We start from the raw sequence: 24,627 nt of genomic DNA on the forward strand, positions 1-24,627 counted from the left end.
GTTCCCCCTCACTAAATGACTGATGAAAAAAAAGCGACCATGTTTTTTTTAGGTGAGGGGGGGTTTCAGATGGCGGTCATAAGCCTTTAATGCTATTATCTCTCACTGCAAAAAGGTAATGAACCCCAAATGGTTATTTTGCCGCCACATTGCCTGCACAGAAGAGTCATTTCAAGCATATTAAAGCAACGGTACACACAAGTGGGCAGCATTTGATAATGGAGGACACCGGACACTTCATTGGGTACGGCGGCACTGCCTTATGTTGGAAGGAGCACGTGTTTGAAGGTCTGGAACACAACCGGTTTCCACGATAAATCCGATCAGATACGCTAAAGTGGCGTGAAATGAAGTCGCTTTTTCATAATAGGCTCCCAAACAGCCACAATCAAACAATAATACGCAGTCCGACAATCAAATCATGTCAATCTAATGACTTCTAATGCTTTCAAGTCAGACAAGCAAATACGAAGGATGAAAATATGAAGCAGCAAGCTAAAAGCTGCTTATATATTGCTATAATAGCTATAATAATATGCATAGTTTTTGTTTCAATTATTAGAAGAGTGGCTGGAATACGTGAACAACAGGGAATTGTTTACTCGCAAAGGTGTCGGCGTTATCTCTGGCCGCGGGCGTGTTTCTCGCTCAAGCGAGAAATGAAACATGCTTTTTATCTGGCGGGGAATTTGATGCTTTGGAATCATTTGTCACCTTTTGAATTGTAAATGCTATTTGACCAACTGCAGTACAAAAAAAATTGTTCACAAGGAGATGACATCACATCATCCCAAGGGCATACAGGATGTGGGAAATGACGCAGACTAGGAGGCAAGTTTATCAGGGTACATGTTTTGTATCAAGTACTATATAACAGTGCGGCAAACAGTTTATCCAGATAATCTCACTCAATGAGTCATCTGAAATGCTAACCAGTGTTGCTACGGCAGCCCTTTTAATTTTCGTCTCAGTCTTTTAAACGATAATACTTATTAGTCATAGTCATACTTATAGTCAATTTACTCCAAATATCAATAAAGGTTTCGAACAATTTCGAATGAACATTGACAGACGAGCACTTATTGTAGCGTCTATCTACAAGGACAACACCAAGTTGGTGATAATACACACTCAGCAGGAAAACAGTGCATTCTTTTTTATTAATTAAACCGACCTGGACGCCACGAACTGCAAGTAAAAAGAAAAAACCAACTTGTCCGAGAGTTTAAGAGGAAGCTTGTCGTTAGCATGCTAACGCGAATGCTACGCTAATGCTACAAGTTACATTTAGTGTGTGATGATCACTTATGCAAGCCTGCATGTAGCCTGGAGACGATACACTGGTGAGTCGGGAGGGGTCAAGGGTGATGCACGTCACGAGTGACACAACCAGACATTGCTACAATGCAGGCTAACTACACATAAAATGTCATACATTGTGAACATGTGACGGAAACTATTGCGCATTTTCATCTCGTTCTCGCCTCATCAGACAAAAACTGGCATTCGTCTCATTATATTTCAGTCTGCAAAAAACATGTTTTTAGCTCGTTATCGTCTCGTCATCATGAAAAAAGTTTGTTGACGAAATATTTTCGTTGTCGTTATCGGGAAAAAAAAGAGGCAATATGCAACCCTAGTTGACGTCCAATCCGTTTCAAACGGGCTGGACGTCTACTGTAGGGCTGCAGCTATCGATTATTTTAGTAGTCGATTAATCGATGAACTAATTAGTTCGAATAATCGAGTAATCAGATAAACATAAAAAATTAAAATACCTGAGCTGAGCCTCAAATGGCATAAAAAAATGAAAAATAAGAATTTATGTACAACAAAAGAACAATTGGCTAACTTACATAGCAAAAGTGCGCTAGCTTAAATGCTATAATTTTTTTTTTTTTTTTTTTTTTTTTACTTTACAATGCTCTAAACTAATGGTTCAGACACATATTCCCACAAAAATACAATGCTCTTAACAAATGGTTCACATATTCCCAAAAAAATTGGCTAAATATACCTTTAAACTAAATTACAAATGCATGAAAAAATAACATTAAATATATTCAAAAAAACATTAGCTAAAAAAAAAACCTAGCTTATGCTGGTCTTAACAGGGAGCAGCTGGATTTGGCCAAGTAAAATGAGGCAGACTACAGGGCAGTGTATCCACCCAAATCAATAAAATTAAAAGCAAACACTTTCAAAAACAAACCATTACAACACCACTTTAATTACACAAATACTCGAAGTAGCAAAATTTAATTCGAATATTTTTCTTCGAATCGAATACTCGAGTTAATCGATTAATCGTTGCAGCACTCGTCTCCTGTATGCAGGGTTCATATGGGTCCTTGAAATTCTTGGATTTTATCGTCAGGTTCTCAAGGTTTGAAAAATGCTTATTTTGCTTAAACTCCTCGAAAATGCTTGAAAGATTATTTCTAAGCACCACGTTTAAAAATCTAAATTTTTAGTCATTCATTCATTTTCCATGCTGCTTATCCTCACGAGGGTCGCAGAGGTGCTGGAGCCTCCCAGCTAACTACAGGCAGTAGGCGGGGTACTGAATTGATTGCCAGCCAATCGCAGGGCACAAAGAGACATACAATCCTTCACTCACACACTCATACCTACGGACAATTTAGAGTGTTCAATCAGCCTACCACGAATGTCTTTGGGATGTGGGAGGAAACCCTGGAGAAAACCCACGCAGGCATGGGAAGAACATGCAAGCACCACACAGGATGGCCGGAGCCTGGGATTGATCTCAGAACTGTGAGGCGGACGTGCTAACCAATGCCACAGTGCCTATTAATCTTTAAATGAAGGAAAATAAATTTGCTTCTTTGCTGCAAGACGTTCCTTCTGAAGTTGCTTTCCCTTGATGTCCCGCATCACATCGAGTACAGTGCATTTGAGCTCGTGTGTGAGTAGTTTGGAGTCGACAAATAATGTAATATTTAATTGCATACATGTACATTTGCTGTGATTTAGTTCAATACTTTTATAGCATGACCGGTTCCATTTTTTGTCACATTTTTTTTCCCCACGAGTTCCACACCCCCTTGTGTTAGTCGGCATTTAATCTGGCTGGGAGACACTTTGCTCAGCTTCGTCTCCACTAGGACTCTGCCTACTCGCCTGACTCTTGATTGAATCCTCTTGTTACACAAGAAATCAGCCGCTTATTTTAAGGATTAGTTGAAATTGTATTAGCCTTGTGAAGAGCTATACTAGTTTCGGCGAGAACAGAGTAGTTTTTTGTCGTTGTTGTGAACTAAAGTTCCAAACAAACGTACATCGAAATACCATGTAGCATAGCAATTGGAGGCATGAGAGCCATTTTTCGAGTGTCCCAAACTTCCAAGTGCATTTATCAAGGTTTCCTCCGCCGTGACGTGTGTGTCCGTCCACCGAACTTCCAAGAAAGCGCATTTATCAAGGTTTCCTCCGCCGTGACGTGTGTGTGTCTGTCCAGTGAACAGCATGCTATCAATACATATGTAAACGCTCATTGCCGCCGGGATCGCACCCCGCCATTAACTCTTTACACTCCGCGCTGTCCAGCTGGGGACGCCGGCGTGCCCTTGATTTCTGTGGGCCATGACGTGTGTTGTACTCGTTACAAAGACGTCATTTTAAGCTAATATTAGGGCTGCAGCTATCGATTATTTTAGTAGTCATTTAATCAATGAACTAGTTAGTTCGAATAATCGAGTAATTGGATATGGAACATGAAAAATTAAAATACCTGAACCAAGCCTCAAACGGTATAAATAAATAAATAAATAGAGGTTCTAAGTCCAACAAAAGAACAATTGGCTAACTTACATAGAAAAAGTTTGCTAGCTTAAATGCTATAAAATGCTGATGTTTTTTTTTTTTTTTGAATGCTCCTAACAAATGGTTCAGACACATATTCCTACAAAAAAATTGATAATTATACCTATAAACTAAATTATGACTGCATTAATAAAAATTTGCTCAAACAAAAGAAGCTCACGTTGGTTTTAACAGGGAGCAGCTGGATTTAGCCATGTGAAATTAGGCAGACCAGAGGGCAGTGTATCCACCCTACTCAATAAAACCAAATGCAAACACTTTCAAAATAAACCATTACAACGCCACTTTAAACGAATATTCGAAGCAACAAAATTTAATTAGAATTTTTTTTTCTAATCGAATACTCAAGTTAATCGATTAATCGTTGCAGCACTAGCTAATATATAGAGGAATAGCAGCGTTTTCATTCAACACCAGATGGCAGCACTGTCACATGGTAACAGAGTTTTCCTGAGCTAACTTGAAGTTAGTGAGTTGCAGTTTGCATCAGTGGCCGCCATCTTGCATCCAAGACATTTCATATCACATCTCTGCTGCAATAATCAATTTTCTCTCAATTACATAGACAAAATTGCATCACAACAACAAGACAGGGGTAGAAGAGGTGTAGAACACCCGGTCCTTAGCAGGCGAGTAGAAGCAGTGAATTATGCCAAGTCTGAAGAGGAGTCCCCAGACAGAGGGGCTATGGATTCAGAGGAAGAGGATTTGATCAACAATGGCATTGATCTGCTCCAAGAAGGTAAAAAAAAAAAAAAAACTTTTGGTTGCATTTTTTGTGAATATAAATCATTTTTTTGTTGAATAATAATTCTAACCTTCATCAAAAATGCCACTGACGGCAATAGACATTTAAATGGGGAGATCCGGCAGCGATCGGTTGATTATATTTTAGCAAAACAATCTTTTTGGGTGGTCGGTTTCACTTGGCAGCCGCACGTTGACCAACGCCGCGGCTTTTACGGTTCCTCTCAAGGGATCGCTTGGCTTTTTAGTTGCTAAATTCTCCACTTTGCTCCCCCAATTGATCACGCTCCACAGCCGGAGTTTGCGGCGAGAGCCCCAGCGTGAAAATGGTGACAGAAAAGCAATAACTTATTTTCTTCAACAGCGAGGACAAAAGTTGCAGAGTTGATGATTCGCAGCGCATCCGTTACTCGGAGCGACGTGTTGGATTGCCGGCGCTTTAAAACCATTCAAGTTGAGCTAGCTGGAATTGTGTGCATCTTGTACAATGATTGGGTCATCTATATGCGGAGTTGAGGCAATTCATAAAGGCACAATAGCAATTTGATTATTTTTTTCCAAATCGAGGCTGACCCACGACCTTTTCCAGGCAGGAGACATAATTACTCCCACGCCTACGTCTGTTAATGTGAGCCGTGGGGGGGTTCCTGTTATGAGCGCAGTTGAAATGAAATAAATAAGACAACTTCAATTACCTTCTGACTTAAGTGAGCTCATGAAAAATGCAGCGTGGGAGCTGACAAATTATTTAGCGGGAGTGCGGCTCTCGGCCACAAATCACCAAAAAGTGTGTAGGGAGGTAATCCCTTTAGGCGTTTTTTGTCGAGTTAGGTCCGACAGCTGTTTTAAAATCATTTTTGGATGCGGAATACAAAAAGTGAGCAGAATGAACTCATTGGCTGGCATTGGCCGCCACTGACGGTCATAGATGTCCAACCCGTTTCAAGCAGGAGAGATGGCAGTGAAGGAACTTGCATTGGACGTCTACTATTGATGTGTTGTGAATAACGCCGTTATAAATAACGCTGTTACATACCGGCATTATTTTTTTCAGTAACGGGGTAATCTAACGAATTATTTTTTCCGCCGTTACAATACCGTTACCGATGGTCAAAAGCGGTGCGTTAATTACTCTGAATAAATTGAAGAAACTACCAGCCGTAGCGAGTCTACTCTGTGTTTATTTGTCATCCAAGACTTGGGGTGCATTCAGGTTCGAGAATAGCGCACATGTTTTGTTTTGTGCTTTTTCTTAGCAAAGATATACCACACAGGACGTGCTGGAACTCTTTAATAGCACATATAACTTCAACATTAACACAAACGTACGGCTTTCGGCAGGCCGTGTTTCGAACTCACTCCCGCATCATTTGAGCAAAACAATATTGGCGCCGTGTGCACTTTAGGGTGCCTCGGATAATTCTGTATCAGAATATTACAGCACGTACTTGTTATGACTCCAGGCTGTTTGTCCCTGCTCATTCAATTAGACAATGCTTTCCAAAGCTTGCTAACATTTCTGTTTTTGCTACACCGGAATGCTAGCCTCTTTCCCATCCCCCACTGTCAGCCAGCAAGAGTGCTGATTCCATCTTGAGGACGGCAGACGCTTTGAGGGTGACGGGAGGAGTAGGGGGACGAAGCTACCTGAATGCACCACATGGATAGATGCGATGGAAGTGATTGTGATTGGCTGAGGGTTAGAGTCATGTGTCACGGGAAGCCAATCAGAGCCGGTGTTTTCACACACAAACCGGAACAGCGTGTGCGGCAAACACACACACACATGCAAAACAGATGCAGAGGGATATGACGGCAAAGCATTCAGAAGAAAATTTGTCCTTTACGAGGTGGAGATATAAACACTATTTCAAGTCAAAATACTTGAAGTACAGTAGGCTATGTCTACTTGAGCAGTTGTTGTAGGTTGTGAGAGTGAGATTTAATTGATTAAACTCACTTTATATTGTTTACTGCTGATTGTTATATTGTTTACTGTTTATTTTTGTTGCACTTCAAGTGTAGGATAAATCTGTTGCTGGTGAGGTGCAATAAATATTACAAGGTTCTATAACACAACTACCTGTCTTTTCTTCTCTATTCAACTGACTCAAATACTGCTCAGAAAATTTCAAATTCTTTGAAATACAACAACTTTTTAAAGTAACAGAAATAATTGCTTTCCCTGGTAACTAGTTACTTTTACTATAGAGTAATTAAGTTACTAACTCAGTTACTTTTTGGAAGAAGTAGTGAGTAACTATAATTACTTTTTTTAAGTAACGTGCCAAACACTCCTCGTGATAAACTCATTCCAATTCACAGCAGTAGGATGAAAATAGCTTGGTTCTGTTTTGTACATCCTAGAATGATTTCCTGACTCATGTTTCATGTATAATTATCTCAAGATATGGAGGTACAACAGTTAGACGCTAACCCTAACCTCTGATAGACATTCCATTACATGTTTTTTTCATCCTTCTGCTGTGAATTGAAATGAGTTCATCACTGTTTATCATTAGAAGTGGATTGGATGTCTATGGCCATCAATGGCAGCCAATGAGTTCATCTCTACAGAACAAGCTCGCCAATTTTAAGCTGATGTCAAAAAAATGGACAAAGGCAGACGACACGGCAGAGAAAGCACCAACATGTTGTGTATTTGCATCTAAATCAAGCCATCTAGGTCGAACTCAGCACCGTGTCCATCATTAGGCGGCAACATAAATAAAACAAACAATGAATGCCAATGAAAATAAGCTAACGAGGAGCGTAACGTGCTGGTAAAAAAATGGTTTGGGGCTGCGCTCTGGCTCCCCGATGGGATGAATAATGTAAAAGGCTTGCTTTTAGGGGTTTTTTTGCCATGTGAGTAAACCTCATTAACGGTTCAAGGCCGGCTACCTATTCATGAGCCGCCGCCGCCAATGTTTTTCTACGTTCCTCGCAAAGATCTGCGCTGGGCTGACGAATCAGGCGCCATTTTTTTGCATGAGGCCTGACCTACATGAGGAAAACTCAACTAGGTTAAACCCGGATGCACTGGGAGCTCCTTATTATTCTATTATTCAAGCGCTTGGAGATTCTCATCAAGTGACCGATGGCATCTACTGCCAACGTACATCTTATATTTATCTACAGCGGTGATTAAAAAGTTGACAACACCCCTGTTCAAGAGCCAAAAATTAGAGTTTATTTCAGGACTTTATCAGTGTCAAATCATCGTCTGTTACAACTTAAATTAGTTTAAGTGGGTATTGGCCGCTTTTCATGGCAATAGACGTCCAATCCATTTGAACAGAGAGGGCTGACAGCAAATGAAGGATCTCACCTAAAATGTGGTAAAAAAAACAAAAACTTGTAGTACAAAATATAAATTCTAGTGCTGTCAAATTTATCACGTTAACGGGCGGTAATTCATTTTTTTTTAATCACGTTGAAATATTTGACGCATTTAACGCACCCAATCATGCATTGCCTCAAACAGATTACAATGACGCCGTTTTTTTGCGCATTGAGAGCTAAGAGGCAGAGAAAGGTGTCTTGTTTTGTGTTTTTTCTTAACAAAGGTATACCACACGCGACGTGCTGGTACTTTTTTTATTACCACATTCAGCTTCAACATTAACACATTTTACGGCTCTCGGCAGGCCACAACTAACTCACTCCTGCATCATGTGAGTAAACAACATTGGCGCCGCATGCACTTCAGGGTGCTTCGGATAATTCTATATCAGAATATTATAAAAGGCGGGTGGACACAGGCGTTCATTGGACCGCGCCGTTTATTGGCATTAGCTTCAGCAACTCCTTCACAACAAACATAAGCATCATTTAGTGAAAGAACAAAAATAATATTCCTACCTCTCAAAATAATGTTCACAAAAAGAAAAGCACTTCAACCTGTATTAATGAGGCCCTATTCTCACACAGTTAAACAACAATGCATTCCTAATCAAAATAGCTATGCAAAATACACATAAAACAGATTTTGGTCAAACACTATTCAAACATTTCGTTTAGCTCAACAAATACACCGGATGGCAATATTTACTCACAATAAACAAACTATCAGAGCTCTTGTACGTTGTGAAGCCAGCACTCAAATGACTGTGAAGGACCATGGATGGAGCAGAACAGGGAACTACGGCATCACTCGGGGGACAAAACACTCCTCATTGGTTTGATTTGTAAGTAATTTAAAACTCGCTATTGACACCTTGTGGTGCATTTCAATCACTACCTTAAGTAGTTAAAGACACTGTGAAGGAAAGGCAGGGAGCCCATGTGACACCGCTCAACGCCGTCAACAGTGGTAAGCTACTAGTTTATTTTTTGATTCAAAATTTTACAAATTGTATTAAAACAAAAACATTAAGAGGGGTTTTCTATAAAATTAATATAAATTGTACTAACATTTATCTTTTAAAAACTACAAGTCTTTCTATCCGTGGATCCCTTTAACAGAAAGAATGTTAATAATGTTAAGGCCATTTTGTGGATTTATTGATATAATAAACAAATACAGTACTTATGTACAGTATGTTGAATGTATGTGCCATTTCAACAATAATTTACAGAAAAATATGGCATATCGTAGAGATGGTTTGAATTGAGATTAATTACGATTAATTTTGAATCTGTTCTAAATCTCTAATCTCGATTAAATTTTTAATCATTTGACCCCTCCTACCACAAATGAGTTGTTACAACTACAAGTTTCTACGGCTACAACTACAAACGAATGATCTGTGGTACGTCCGCGTCAATGGCAGCCAATGAGTTAAGGGTCATGAGTTGACAACACCTAGTGAACGGCGTCCAAATAAAGCAATGAGCTTGAGATTTGACAAATCAAACGAGGGTTTGACTTGTTTTGGTTGTTTTACAGTTACAGGTGTCATTTAAGACAAATACAAGTTAATTTTCCAACAATAATTTTATTAATGTTATTCTTTTTAAAACTACTAATTGGTCTTGCAAGTTACTCCTGCACAAACTTCAACTAGAAATGAGTTTGGTTAAAGCTACAATTTTATATATTGTACTTTTGAGTTTCTGTTGCTACAACTACAAGTCACTTTGGCTGCTAATTGACTACTACAACTGCAAATTAGTAACTTTGTTACAACTAGCGTAATTTAGAATACTTCTGACACCATGTCATTAAGTGTATTCCGGCAAATTATGTCACTAATTCCATTTATGTCAAACTCGGATCTTTACATCCATTCAAACATGAGCTAATTTGTCCTCTGTCATAAGTATTCATGAATGCTCATGGCAGCGTCATGTCATAAGTATGATGGTCTTCTGACTAATGGCACCACTGTCAAATAAAGTGTTACTAAATACCATAACTAGCAATTAATGAAACATCTGGAACAGTAACTGAAGAAATAATTTGCACAGAACATGAATTTTGACTGTTATTTAACATCTGTAGCGCTGGAATGCATGCTAGGAGGCATGTTGGCCGAGAACAGTGTTGACAGCAGGTGGCCGTAGAGGTTGAATGTCTCCCCCAAGGGAGCAGTGATAACCAAATGAAGCTTCCTGAAGCAATGAAGCTTTGCAGCCAGTTGGTTCAAAGCTTTATGGTGGTTCATTTGGTCTTATGACAGTTTTATGATGCCTATCAAATAAAGTGTTATCGGTCTATCTTTTGAAGGAAATATCTTAATACAATGAGGACAGCTGTGTCTTATTCTCCGGTGCAGCTCATTTCTGAACAAATGCCATTTTCGTGTCAAATTTGGTGGTGGCGACTTATGGTCCGGTGCGCCTTATAGTCCGAAAATTAAAACGGAATATATTGTACAAATACAAGTCGCTGTTGCCACTACTACATGTTACCTTTGCACCAAATTGACGTCGTCGTTTACGAAAACAACACTAGTGGAGGGGGTGCCAAATTACTTTGGGGGGAAATTTTCTAACATATTAATGTGAAGGGGTTGCACATCTCAGTTTGTTTTGTGGGTAGCACTATTGATAAATGAATGTCTCACTTTTGTTCCTGTCAATACGACATTTAAGAGTAACATGAAAAAGGCCCTGCAAGTAGGCCTGTCGCATTAAATTTTAGTAGGCGATTTACTGTCTCATAAATTATTGCCAAAATGAGATAGTCAATTTTTTTTTAACCAATTCAGCCATTAATGTTGTGGCAATACATTCTAATAAATCACCCATTCATATGCAATTGATATTCTGTAAAAAAATAAATAAATAAAAAAACTCAATGCATAACAAGTCATTTGAAAAATAGCGTAGTGCAGATTATAGAATAGATTAGAAAGCCAATGCTATTTTTGTTCTCTGCCAATTAAGACTTCATCAAAAGTGTTTACACAGTATTTGATCCAAAATGACTCATCTTGTTCTGCAAAGTGCTCGTTAGCAAATTTGAAGCAAATCATTCATTACCTATCAGATTTTTCATAAAGGGTGTCATTTCTAAGCTATTCTTAGTGTAGAATTTGAAATATGTGAAATAACTCCAGAAATTGTTATATCTTGACGTGGCGTGCCTTTATTTTTTAAAATGTTCACCGGAAGTACGTTCGCTAAACCTCTAACCGTATGTGGTGTCAGTAATAGATCGTTTTTTTCCTTTTCACTTTTTCGTTTGCAAATGCTGTTAACCAGCGATTTTTCATGTTTGAAGTGTCACCTTTTAATCGCAAGTTTGCGTTTTGGAGAAGACTGCCAATGTTTTATAGCAGGCTAAAGTGGTTAGTACATTGTCTTTTTTCCCCCCATTAACCTCAATGTAGCAATGCTAACGTTTACAGTGTTTAATATAGATGTGTTTCCTTATTTTGTATGAACTTTAATTGTACAGCGTGTTGATGACTAATAAACATCTGTGAAAGGAACTGGAGTCTTATATGCCATCAACACGCACGCATGCGGCGATAAAACACAGCCATGAAAATTACCACCCTCATTTTTATTTACCGTGCAATGAATGGACTTCATTGCATATCGCGACAGGCTTAGCAACTTCAATAAAATGTTGTTCGTTAGATGGACTAACGATCTGCCAGATTGTTGTCTCCTGTCATCTTCCAAAATTACAACTGGGTGACGGCGCTTCAGGTGTTCATTCACAACTGACATGCAGCCAAGCTTGGCATTGAAGAGACATGTCAACAGCGTAGCTGCTTTTGTTTCGTTGAAATAAATCTTTTGGCCACTCTGGTGTGCGTTTTTGGCTTTGTGTCACTTTCCCCGCTTGCATACCAAACGTCCGACATTCTCAACTTTCCACACATATTTTTTTAAACCCATAATTCACCGTCGTTGGGATGTTGTGCTTGTCGACGCATTTACGTCATCAGTGATGTCGACTTTTCATTTTTGGCTTTATACTGTTCACAATTTGGCTAAAAACATAAGCCCATGGAATAGGATTTCAACTAATTGAGCATGTAAAAACGTATGAATATCCGATATTAATAGCCAGGAAGGAGAGTTGTATTGAAGAAGGAAGTCTGAGTCGTTTATCATGAGAGAGGAATCCTTCCAAAATATACTGAAGCGTGCCTTCAAAGCGAGGTGGCAAATGTGTTGCCGAACACGCGGCGGGAGAAATCATTCTTCAAAAAACATTTAATAACACTTGTGAATGCGGCACAGCGCCCGAGGAGGAAATAAAACAGGCAAGCAAGTCGTTCTGGTTATTATGTCAAAAGGAAAGACACATAAAAATACATTTCCCTCTGTGCTGTCAGTTGGAGACACTTCTTTTAATTTAAGTTTATGATATACTGTAGACCAATGTGATGGGGTTTGCCATTGACGCCGATAGACGTCCAAACAATTTGAACTTGTGAAATGTTGATTTCGGGGCATTTATATATGGTATACAATATGGCGATACAACGATTATCAATACATTGATCAGGATATTGTTCTTCAAACAACTAATAACCATGAAAATTCAGCTATTTTGATCCTTCTGCTGTGAGTTTATCACTTGTAGACGTCCGATCCGTTTGACGTTCAAACGGATCGGACGTCTATGCCGGTCAATGGAAACCAATGAGTTTAAATTTGGGGGCATTTCAGGTCATTTGCGGTTGATTTTGGGGCATATTCAGGTCATTTTCTGTTCATTTTGGGACATTTCTGACACACCTTCTGTAGATTTTGGGCTACCGTAAAGGCAGTGATTCAAGAATGTCCCCAAATGAATAGGACGTGACACAAAATGAACAAGAAGTGATCCATAAATGCCCACGAAAGACTGCCTGTGAATGCTCTGGTTTCAGTGCCATTGGCGCCGCTAGACGTCCAATCCAGTCAAAATGTATTGGATGTCTAGCGCCGTCAAGGGCAGCCAGTGAGCTAACATAGACACTGTTCTAATTAGTGCTGCAACAATTAATCGATTAAATCAAGTAATTTGATTCCAAAAATGATTCAAATTTTGGTGCTTCGAGTATTCATTTAACGCTTTAACACCGAACGTGTCGGCGGCGACATGTTTACGCATATCACCTTTGAAGTAGGGCTGCAGCTATCGATTATTTTAGTAGTCGATTAATCGATGAACTAGTTAGTTCGAATAACCGAGTCATCGGATAAGAAACATGAAAAATTTTAATTACCTGAGCTGAGCCTCGAACGGCATTAAAAAAAAAAAAAGAGGATCTATGTACAACAAAAGAACAATTGCCTAACTTACATAGCAAAATTCCGCTAGCTTAAATGCTATAAAATGCTAACTTTTTTTTTTACAACGCTCTTAAAAAATGGTTCAGACACATATTTCCACAAAATCACAACACAAACCGCTAAATATGCCTATAAACTAAATTATGAATGCATAAAAAACATTAGCTCAAACAAAAACTTGGATTGGTCTTAACAGGAAGCAGTTGGATTCAGCCATGTGAAATGAGGCAGACCAGAGGGCAGTGTATCCACCCTAATTGATAAAACCAAATGCAAACACTTTAAAAATAAACCATTACAACGCCACTTTAATTAAACGAATAATCGAAGCAATTCAAATTTAATTCGAATATTTTTTTCTTCAATACTTTGAAGCCTCGTAATGTTGTAATTACGTGCCGCTGGTTGCTATCATTTGAAAGTGTAGAAGTTGATGTCCACACCAGTTTTTATTTGAAGTCGATCGACCAAGTAAAACGGGAGATAATGTCATTTGAATTTTATAGTTTTATTGCACTCATAAATAAGCACTGAAACACTGCATGGACCGTGTGTTTACCTCCATATTTCCATCATTTGTCCTTTTTCAAAACCGAAAGCAGCACGAAAGACTACATACCCCAAGAGCCGTTGTGAGGTCAAGAAGGACGAAACTAATGTGAGCATTTTTAATAATTTGCCTAGGGAGGCGCCACGTAAGGAAAGGGAGGCTTGCGAAGCGAGCAACGGCCGGTTGGATTGAGCGAGCAACTTTGAAACGTGCAGAATGAATCAGAACTACATTTAGCGAAAGCTAATGCATTATTTCATTACCTTAAGGAAGAGGATGAGCCATTTTTGTCATTTTCCTCGGAGGAGGCTGCGTCTCGGCAAGTAGAAGTGACAGCAGCGCGCAAACAGCGGAAGAGTGGTCTGTGTGACTTTGTGTGTGATGTGGCTCCGTAACCTGTTTCAAGAGGAAACTATTGAGTTGCCTTGTTTTGAACCATCTTCCTTCTTTTTGAAAAAAGAGAGTAGATGCAACGTTAAAGTCTGTAAATAAATTCATGCATATTATCATTTTATACATTTAAAAAAAAAAAAAAAAAAAAAAAGGTTTGTTATTGTAATGTCCGTAACTAAGCGCGGTCCATATAAGAGACACTGGGACTGGAACGCTGTGAAATAGTAGGAAGCGAGGGGGAGAACGGACGAGACAGTGACAGTTAGCGGTTGCATGTTGCGGCAGCTGCTCTTATTTTGTCATTTATTTAGTTGTTGCCACAGTAAAGGGGGGAAAGCCATCATCAACTCCCCTCCTTCCCCCATCCGGGGCTATTACAATGTCATTTTTTTTCTATATACGAGGTGCCGGATCTGCCCAAATACACAGGGAGGCCAAAATCAAGAGGTGCTGGATTCTGAAATTAACCCCTGTCCCTAGTTCTTTAACACGTAGTCCACAGGTGTCAAACAGATTCCAGAAAGGGCCAAGTGGGTGCTGGATTTTGTTCAAACCGATACCACGCAGAGAGTTTAACCAATGAACTTCCTGCTGAAACAAGCAGCACCTGACAAAGTTTAACTGATTACACATGTAAAAGATCTAATTGGTGAAAAGGTGTCCTCTTCATTGGTTGGAAAACAAACCTGCACCCACTTGGCCCTTTCTGGAATCGGTTTGACACCTGTGACTTAGCCGTATTTATAAATTTAACAGTGCTGCGTATGTGTGGAAAAAACACGCGATCATTAATATCATTTACCCGGAATAAATACATACGTACCAGCTTGCACTGCCAACTCTGCAGTTTAAAAAACAATTCCAAACGACACGTACAAGGTAGTTCCCAGGACGGAATAAAGCACTACTGACAGAAACGCCTCTGAAGCCAAACGGCGGGAAAACAACAAAGTGTTGCGTCCAATGCGAGCAGGTGCGCGAATGCCACAGAGTTTTGCTTGGCAGCCCCTTTCCTCTTTCATTTTTGGAAGCGCCATGTAAATACAATAGCCATGCTGGCTCTCTAATAAGGGGATAAAAATAGGTCAAAGCAGGAATTGACAGTCATCGCATTGCTAAGCTGATTAGCACAAAAATGTGGACTCTTACTGTTGTCAGCAAAGGGTTAGTTTCTCATGTTTGATATAGTACTTTTGTTGCTGAAATATTGGGCAAAATAATCTGAAAAATGCTAACATTTCAGGTATTCACAAGTGAGCAAACAAGTGAGCAAACGAGTGGAACCATCCCTAAAAATGGATACATGCAGTTTTAACACATATTCTCTTATTTAGAGTGTATTGACTTCTGAATTTTAAACAGGAAACAAACAATTTCTGCCCACCTTACTTTCGTAATGATAACACATAGACTCCACCATCAGTTGACAAGACAGCTCCCACAGACATTGCGCCACGCCTTCGCGTAGGGGACCGGTGTAGGTTTAGGTTCACTATCCTCTTCCCCTCACTATCCACTCGCTCTCGCTATAGACCCTACTCACCTACGTCACAAAATGGGCGTGTCGCTGTTTCCGGCCGCCATACTGTACCTCTTTTTCAGACCTATTCTCATTGTTTTCAATTAGTCGAGCAAGTTATAGAGCAATTCATGGAAGCCCCGGTGTTATCTGACGCTGTAAACTCATTGGATCCGTTGCATAAAAGGCGTTACGTGGAAAAGCTTCAGTTTATCCATTCGCCAGATCCGTATTTGATGCCTAAATCGATGTTTTTCGACCCGCTGGCTTCGCCTGACATCTGATACCCACACAAAATCAGCCTATTCTCACGAAAGTTTGAAAAACTTTAAGAGCTTGGAGGCTTATAAATGCTACGTTGCTGGTTAGGTGAAACACGTCCTCGTACACGAAAATTCGGCAGGAATCTTGTGCTCGGAAGGTGAGTTACGAAATTTTCAATTCAAAATCTTTTGTTCTTGCTAACATCCACTGTCAAGTCTAATATATTTCATGTCATTTGTCAATGGAGCTAGGGCTTTTAATGTTTATATGGTTTAGCGATAGCACTAACTACATACATACGTGTATGTTGTCGGCGATTAGCCTAGCAATGATCTTAATTGTGGTTGTCAGCCCAAAACCCTCTAAATATATATTAAATGCATCTTACCAGATATAAAATGACTACTACATAATCTGTGGTAGTCGTTTGGAGCCCAGTTTTCTCGTCGAATTGCAGCAGTCAATCGCGGCCTCCTCTTCGGATCTCTCGGAATACGGTAAAAATTCAAGTCTCTCCGTCTATCTTCTCTGTTTTTGCAACCGACCGCCACACACGACTTCACCATTTTGAGTATTAATGTTGACGAGCAGTAAAACGTGCAATAATAGGAAGAATTTACGAAGCGCTAATGCATTTCTATGGCGAGTATGCGGACATCATGGCGCGGGGGCGTGGCTGTGACGTCACGTGAGTAGGGTCTATAGACCCTACCCACCGACGTCACAAAATCACGTGCTCGCTGTATGGTTCCGCCCCCTTGTCCGTCATTTTGTGTCTGTATTATCAATGGTCTCAATTGATCGAGCAATTTATAATGCATTTCATGGAAGACCCGGTGCTTTCGGATGCCGTAAACTCACTTGATGCGTTGCATAAAAGGCATTATGTGGAAAAGCTTCAGTTTATCCATTCGCCAGATCCATATTTGATGCCTAAATCGATGTTTTTCGACCCGCTGTCTCCGCCGTATTTGCCTGACATCTGCTAGCTAGCCTGATATGTACAACTATCTTGTCCACACAAAATCAGCCTATTCTCACGAAAGTTTGAAAAACTTTAAGAGCTTGGAGGCTTATAAATACTTCGTTGCTGGTTGGGTGAAACAGGTCCTCGTCCACGAAAATTCGGCAGGAATCTATCTTGTGCTTGGAAAGGTGAGTTACGAAATTTTCAATTCTAAATCTTTTGTTATTGCTAACATCCACTGTCAAGTCTAATGTATTTCATGTCGTTTGTTAATGGAGTTAGGGCTTTTAATGTTTATATGGTTTAGCGATAGCACTCTCACTACATACATACGTGTATGATGTCGGCGATTAGCCTAGCAATGATCTTAATTGTGGTTGTCAGCCCAAAACCCTCTAAATATATATTAAATACATCTTACCAGATATAAAATGACTCCTACATAATCTGTGGTAATCGTTTGGAGCCCAGTTTTCTCGTCGAATTGCAGCAGCCCATCTCGTTCTCTCCTCTCCGGGTCTCTCGGAATCCGGTAGAACTTCAAGTCTCTCCGTCTATCTTCTCTGTTATTGCAACCGACCGCCACACACGCCTTCACCATTTTGATTATTAATGTTAACGAGCAGAAAAACACGTCGTAAATAGGAGGAATGTACGTAGCCGTAACAGGTAGACATGATGTGTTGACGGACAAGTGGGCGGCACCAGTCAGGAGGAAGGAGTTGTGACGTCACGTGGGTAGGGTCTATATAAGCTATATAATTGGCCGAGGAAATGCTGTCCCATGAAATGCCTGTTTAAAAATGTTCCCGTTGTTACTTCTTGCGTTCGCTTAAAAGTGCCCATTTAAAAAGGAAAAGCGATGGATGATACTCCACGCAGAGCGTATTATTAACAAATGTTAAAGTTGTATAAACATATAGCGAGAATAAGGAACGTCACTGACAAGCGCAGGCCCCCGCGAGTGGATAGTGAGGGGAATAGGATAGTGCACCTACACCGGCCGTGGCAGAACGTTTAGTTGGCTTTCACTCAGTGGCGCCCCCAGGGGGTGGCCAGGGGTGGCCACGGCCACCCCTATAAATTTGTTGGCCACCCCACTGGCCACCCCGCTTGCCAGTAAATCGTAGATTATTGTAGCATCAGTTATGCATTTCATCCCAAATGCAAATCCGCCAGCACCTGCTTTCCCCCCAGTGATTATACAATAAAACAGAATTGTTGTGGAACTCAAAATGTTGACTGGACAGTTATGGACTATGCACATTAAATCATTAGTAAGATAAAATATTACACAAAACACCAAAGTATATCAGTAGCCGTGTCCTTAAGTCTTTCTGATAGTTTTCCCCTGACCTTTTTACTGCAATAATATAATGAAAACCTGAAATTATGGCTGTTAGTTTTGGTGTGCCACCCCAAGATTTTAAGTGGCCCCATCTGGCCACCCCTATGAAAAATTTCTGGAGGCGCCACTGCTTTCACTGTGATAAACACACGCTGCCTTCCAACGCCGGATTTAGGTGGAAACAGGACGAAGGTTTTAATGCATACAAGCAAGCAGGAGTGTCTCAAGAGTGGTTTGGTCGAGGATTTAAGGTAATTATTATACTAAATAGCACCACGCATGCACTTTGAAATGTTGTTGGGGGGGGGGGGGGGGGGTCAATAGATAAAATTAGTGTAACTTTGGCTTGAAATATTTATGTAAAATGAACGATAACTGCCTGTTTTTTTTTGCTTATAACCAAGAACCTAGACTGTTTTATGTTCACATCTATAGAATTTGCGCGATTAAAGCATTTGTTTACAAGAATTTTCCACATAAAAAGCTCCGTTTCGTGACAGTGACTTGTTGGATTACCATAACTTTTGCTTGAAATATTTACGTGAAATATTTACGTGAAATGAACGATAACTGCCTGTTTTTTGCTTTAACCAAGAACTTAGATTATTTTCCCTTCATATCTATAGAAATTGCGCAATTTAAGCATTTATTTACAAGAATTTTCAACTTTAAAACTTTGTTTTGTAACGGCCGCCATTTTGGATTTTGTAAAAGACAATTTAAGTTGCTTTTTCTGGCAAACACATTAATTCATTCACTCCCAGCCATTTTCACCGGAGCTAGGCCCATTTTGCAAGGCCCACAGAAAAATTATGTTTTATTGCTATATAAACATGGAACCCACCAAAAGAAAGGTTAGACTCTTCTTTCAGCAGGAAAAAAAAAAGTTCATATCGTTTTCCATTCTTTAAAAATCAGCATTAGAAAATAGCTTAGTTTGAGCAATTTTCCATATTTCTGATGAAAAAACTGAAATTGAGCTTTTTGTGAATACATTTCAAACATAACTTTGACATTAACACAGCTATTTTTTGCTTTCATTACATCCCAAACATCTGAATAATGTTTTCCCTCGTACAAAATAACAGAAACAACAAGACAAATAGAGCTTTTGATAGAAAGACTTGTGACTTTGTATATTCTGACTAGATCTAGTCACCATCTAGTGTATTTGTTGAGCTTTCAGTAAATGATACTGTAGCCCTGCCAAAATGCATGATGGGAAGTGGAACCATGACTGTGCGTAGTGCTACCAATTGATATATCTTCTCTGCGTTGGGAAATAATATAAGGTGTTAAGACAAAGATCAATTGCTACCTTGCTTCCCCACATTGCTTCCTATGATAATACTAATCGTAGGGAGAGGGATTGTAAGGCTTTAGCCAATTAAAAAAAGGCTCCAAAGGCTGCCAAAATTCACCCTACTCATTATACGCTGCCTTTTATCTCTCTATATGGGTAAATCGGCGCCATTATAGATCTACACTATAGATAGATAGAGCGCGACAATGCGAGAGTGGGTCGTGCAGCGCATGCATTAGTTGCGTTAAATATTTTAACGTGATACATTTTTTTTTAAATTACCGCCGCTATCGGGATACATTTGATAACCCTATCTTAAGCCTAAACTAAAGACTCTGGATGAGTGTAACATTATGTTTGCAACGTTAAATACAATTAGAAAACGATTTAATTAAAAAATATATATATATTAAAAAAAGGCATATCCAATATTTTTTTGCCGATTCCGATACTTTGAAAATGACGTGATCGGACCCGATCCATCGGGATATCTCTAATTATTATAGTTTGTTTTCTTGAGTTCAAAGTTGTAAGCCGGCTGATTTCCAGCGTGAACGTAAAACCGGATTCAAACGGAAAAACAGTCATCTAAAATAAAAGAGTTGACAAATCCAGACTTAAATCACATCAAACGGATTGAAGAATTTTTAACGAATGTCAGGAAAAATAGAACAAGTAGTCAGACAGACTTGAACTTCAGTCACGGACTCCGCCGAGAGTAGTCGCACGTCACCTTTCCGCCATATCTTCATCTGATCAAGTGCAGTCTAAACAAGGAGCAAGTGTCATCTGCTGAACTGGCACTATCTAACTTTTTTTTTCTTTTTTATCAGCCGTTTGATTTATACACTAGCGGCAGCACGCTACAGTGGGTCTTATCTTTTGTCAAAAGAAGATAACACTTCATCTCGCAGCAGTCAGCAGGTCGTGAAGTTAAAAAAAAAAAAAAAAACATCCGACTTTGAGGCTCCCAAATGTCACTTGGTCTTATTTTCATTATTCACTCTGGTGGCGTTTGAATTTTGTGCCCTCCTGCTGGCTCTGGGCGCAGCCCCCCAAACAAACGGAGATTGCTCCGATAAAAATTAATCAACGCGGGCGAATCCCCTACAGAGACATATTTTTTCCCCGCCAGACGCATTCAGTTGAAATTCATGCCGGATGAAACTTATAGATGGCGCAACACTGGGAAATAAAACAATTTCACGTTGCTCACTGGTTGCCATTGACTGGGATAGAGGTCTAGTGTATTTGAATTGGGAGGGGAAATTTTTAATCCTACTTTTTTGGAGAAGAAAACAATTTTTTGTCAACAAAATGTTTTGTTGAAAAAAAATGTTCAAAAATCCTAAAAAAAAAAAAAAATGGTTTGTCAATAAAATTTTGATTCGAATTTTGCAACAAATATAGATCATATGGAACTTAATTATTGAGATAAAATAGACACTTACCATTTTTTTAAAAAATTAAAAATTTTTAATGTTGTTATCTTTTTTTTTTTTTTTTTTATACTTTTACATTTATCGAGGAGGAAAATATTTAATTTTCTTGTCACATACTGATCAAGGGACTTTATGGTCTTAAAAAAATGGACATCCAACACCCCAAAAAAAATTGTGGGCTAAGAAATTTGTTATTATATGTTACTTTTTTTTTTTTTATCTTTTTTTTTTTTTTTTTTTTTTTACTTTTACATTTATTGAGGAAAAAAATATTTTAATTTTCTTGTCACATACTGATCAAGTGACTCTATGGTTTTTAAAAAAATGGACATACAACATAATAAATTGTGGGGTAAGATTTTTTTTTTTTTTTTTTAGCAAAACTTTTGGGGGGGGGGGGGTTCCATTGTACACATACAGGTAGTCCCCGGGTTACGAACGAGTTCCGTTCCTATGCTGGCGACGAAGTCCAAAAGTATTGTTTTTGTTTAATGGTGGATAGCTGCGCTCTGGTTTGGCCCACATAAAGCTGTAAGTTGTTTCAGCTAATATATGTTTGTGCATGCATTTGTAATTAAGGTTAGAGCTTCAGTTTGTGGAGTTACGTGTGAACGATTAGCTATGAAATTTCTAAATACAATAGCATTTGCAGCATTTAAGATAGCGGACTTTTGTGATGCAAATTAGGCAAATTGAATCTACTAATTTACATATTGATCAGACAAGAGGGGAGTCTTTTCTCTTTAATATCTTTTTGATCCGTTTTTTTTTTTTTTTATTACATTTTGTCGATTAAAAAAAAATTCTTGACAAATACTGATTAAGGGACATCCCCCCCACCCCCCAAAAAATGTGTGGAAAGAAATTTTTGTTTTATTTGTTTTTCCAAGCATAACTTTTTTTGGGGGGGGGGTGATTCTTGTTGTTTAAACATATCAGGGGTGCACATATTTTTTTTGCCCAGGTTCTCAGAGGAGGACCTGAAGATGTGACTTGGTCCTCATTGAGCTTGAGAGCCGACCCGCCTGATGTGATAAAATTATGACAAGCTTTACTTAGAGCCAATTAACTTTAATTAATTATATTAACAATTAATGCTTGATTAACATCAAGTGGCACAACAAAATTGCCATTACTTTGAAGTGAAATGTAAAGAAATAAACATAAAAGCTCCAATTCAAAATAAAGGCCATTATGCGGCTCCCACATTAACTCCAAGCCTTTGTAAAAGTGGGATGTCCTCCTCCTAAGACCTCATTGAACGTGCATGTTTAGCTTTGTAAAATGGGAGCAAAAACGGGTTTGTCAGTGCATGGCGCTGTTCTTCATTCCCTTTATTCCGCAACTAGTCCATAGCGCGAGTGGGATCCTGTCTGACATCGATAGTTTGCTTAAATGCCACATGCTGTTTTTTTCATGCTTTTCAAAGTTTGGATGGCTGAAATTCTTTGACCCTACATAAAATGTGCTGCTCTTATCAGCGACATTGGGATTCTCACGGCACATTTTGTACCGCATTTCCTTGGGAGCATCATTTGCTTCTAGCCATGGTACCTCCTTCAGCCACTTTTCAGCAAAAGTCCTTTTTTTCAGTAGCTCCGGTGACGTCTCTGTCGTCTGTCTGTCTTTTGACGGGGGTGGGGGAACACGGAAATAATTACTCAGTGGGGCCTGCCTCTTCGACATTTTGAGAAGTTATTTTCTCGTGTCCGCCGCAAATACAGTGGTCAGCCGTCGGTACGCAAAAGCGTATGGAAGCCATTGAGGGCCAGTGCGTTTGTCTACGTCCAGTACGCATGCGTGCATGCGGACCACTTATGTGCACCCCTGCATATTATGGTCAGATTAATACACATACATACATATACAGGTAGGCCCTGGGTTACGAACGAGTTCTGTTCCTACGCTGGCGACGTAACCCAAATTTCCACGTAAATCAGAATTAACCCTATAAAAATGCAAAATAACTAAAAAGTCCAAAAAGTACAAAAGTGTTGCTTTTTGTTTAATGGTGGATGATACACTGCCCTCTGTTGGCAGCGTTGGGTCAGGCTATAATGCTTCCATACAGGAGCCCTCAGACATCTTCACGTGGATAAAGCATATCTGCGCTCTGGTTTGGCCCACATAAGGCTGTAAATTGTTTCAGATAATATATGTTTGTGTATGCATTTGTAATTAAGTTTAGAGCTACAGTTTGTGGTGTTACGTGTGAGTGATTAGCTATGAGAATTGTAAATATGTTAATAATCATAGCATTGAAGATAGCGGACTTTTGTGATGCAAATTAGGATAATTTAATCTACTAAATTTACATATTGATCAGACTAGATAGACGTTTGAACACCAATCATTTTGTGTCGAGTGTTTGTTAAAATGTGTGTCATTTTGAACAGACGTGTACATATGTGTTACAGCTTTACAAATTGTCAAAAGTAAAAAACTACAAAAAGCAAAATTGCTTTTTTTGCCGTCTGTCAAGCTGAACAACTTTTTGTATTTTGTCAATATATTTCTTTTTTTGTGTGGAAAAATGTATATGTATATAAATCTGACCAACTTCTAAAATTCAAATTTTATACGTTACTATATTTCAGAAAAAAGTGTATCTTAACATCACTGCAAACCCTCAGAGTCCAAATGCATTGGACGTCTCTGACCGTAAAAGGCACTGAAACATGAAATGAATTCATTCACAATGTTTTTTTGATGCTGGCCACAGTCTGACTCCAAATCTTTTTAAAAATAACCTGAATAATGAACAAATTGGCTTAAGAGCAGCGTTGCGGAATGGCTCGTTCCAACCGCAGAGATTCCATCTTGGACGCTCGTTGAGTCTCCGCGTGTGCATTATACATTTCTGTCGTCACACACTAGTACGCCACCAACACCAAGCCTGGAAATGTTGAACGCGACTCATCGTGTCGAAAAGAAACCGAGCTAATGTCCTTTAACGACAACGCTAATTCTCTTCCGCACGCCGTTGCTAGTGCGGAATGCGCCGTTCCCTAAAAGGATAATTCATGGGGGGGCGCCGGAGTGCCACATTCACTCATTCTTGTTTAACTTTGTGGAGCTCACACTGTCCCAAATCCATACTAAATGCAAAGCCATGCTTCTTGCTCACTCTCTCAGATGCTTTAAAAAAAAAAAAAAAGAGGCATCAAAATCTGGCATGAGCTCAATGCTAATATGCTAGGACAGTAAGTTTTTAAAGGATGGAACACTAGAGGAATGTTGTCTCCCTCTATTGGTACACATAGGAATCCTAAAATTAAATATAGCAACAATGAACTCCTTGGCCGCAATTGAAAGCGCGAGATGTCCATTTCATTTTGATCGGTAGGGCCAAGTAAACTAATTCACAAAGATAACCGTCAATATAACAGTTAATACTAATCAATTTTTCAAGTTTAAATTATATACATTTGGGGTGTCCAATGTTTCAATTGACATTCAAGAAACATTCACTTATTCATCTTCTGAATACCGCTTATCAAGGGACACGGGGGTGCTGGTGCCTCAACTGGTTGCCAGCCAGTCCCAGGGCGCATGGAGGCAACCAT

At 39.3% G+C, this 24,627-nt stretch overlaps 1 protein-coding gene across 2 annotated transcripts in view; it reads right to left on the minus strand.

Annotated features, from left to right (window-relative positions):
* Window positions 1-24,627, minus strand: part of nrg3b (neuregulin 3b) — a 652,113-nt gene that overhangs the window by 612,009 nt on the left and 15,477 nt on the right. For both annotated transcript variants that reach the window (XM_057825278.1, XM_057825276.1), the window contains exon 2: window positions 14,089-14,221. The gene's annotated coding sequence lies outside the window, so the exon portion shown is untranslated. The remainder of the gene's footprint in view (window positions 1-14,088; window positions 14,222-24,627) is intronic.

The sequence above is a fragment of the Corythoichthys intestinalis genome, chromosome 21 (genome assembly GCF_030265065.1).
Source record: "Corythoichthys intestinalis isolate RoL2023-P3 chromosome 21, ASM3026506v1, whole genome shotgun sequence".
NCBI classification, from domain to species: Eukaryota; Metazoa; Chordata; class Actinopteri; order Syngnathiformes; family Syngnathidae; genus Corythoichthys; species Corythoichthys intestinalis.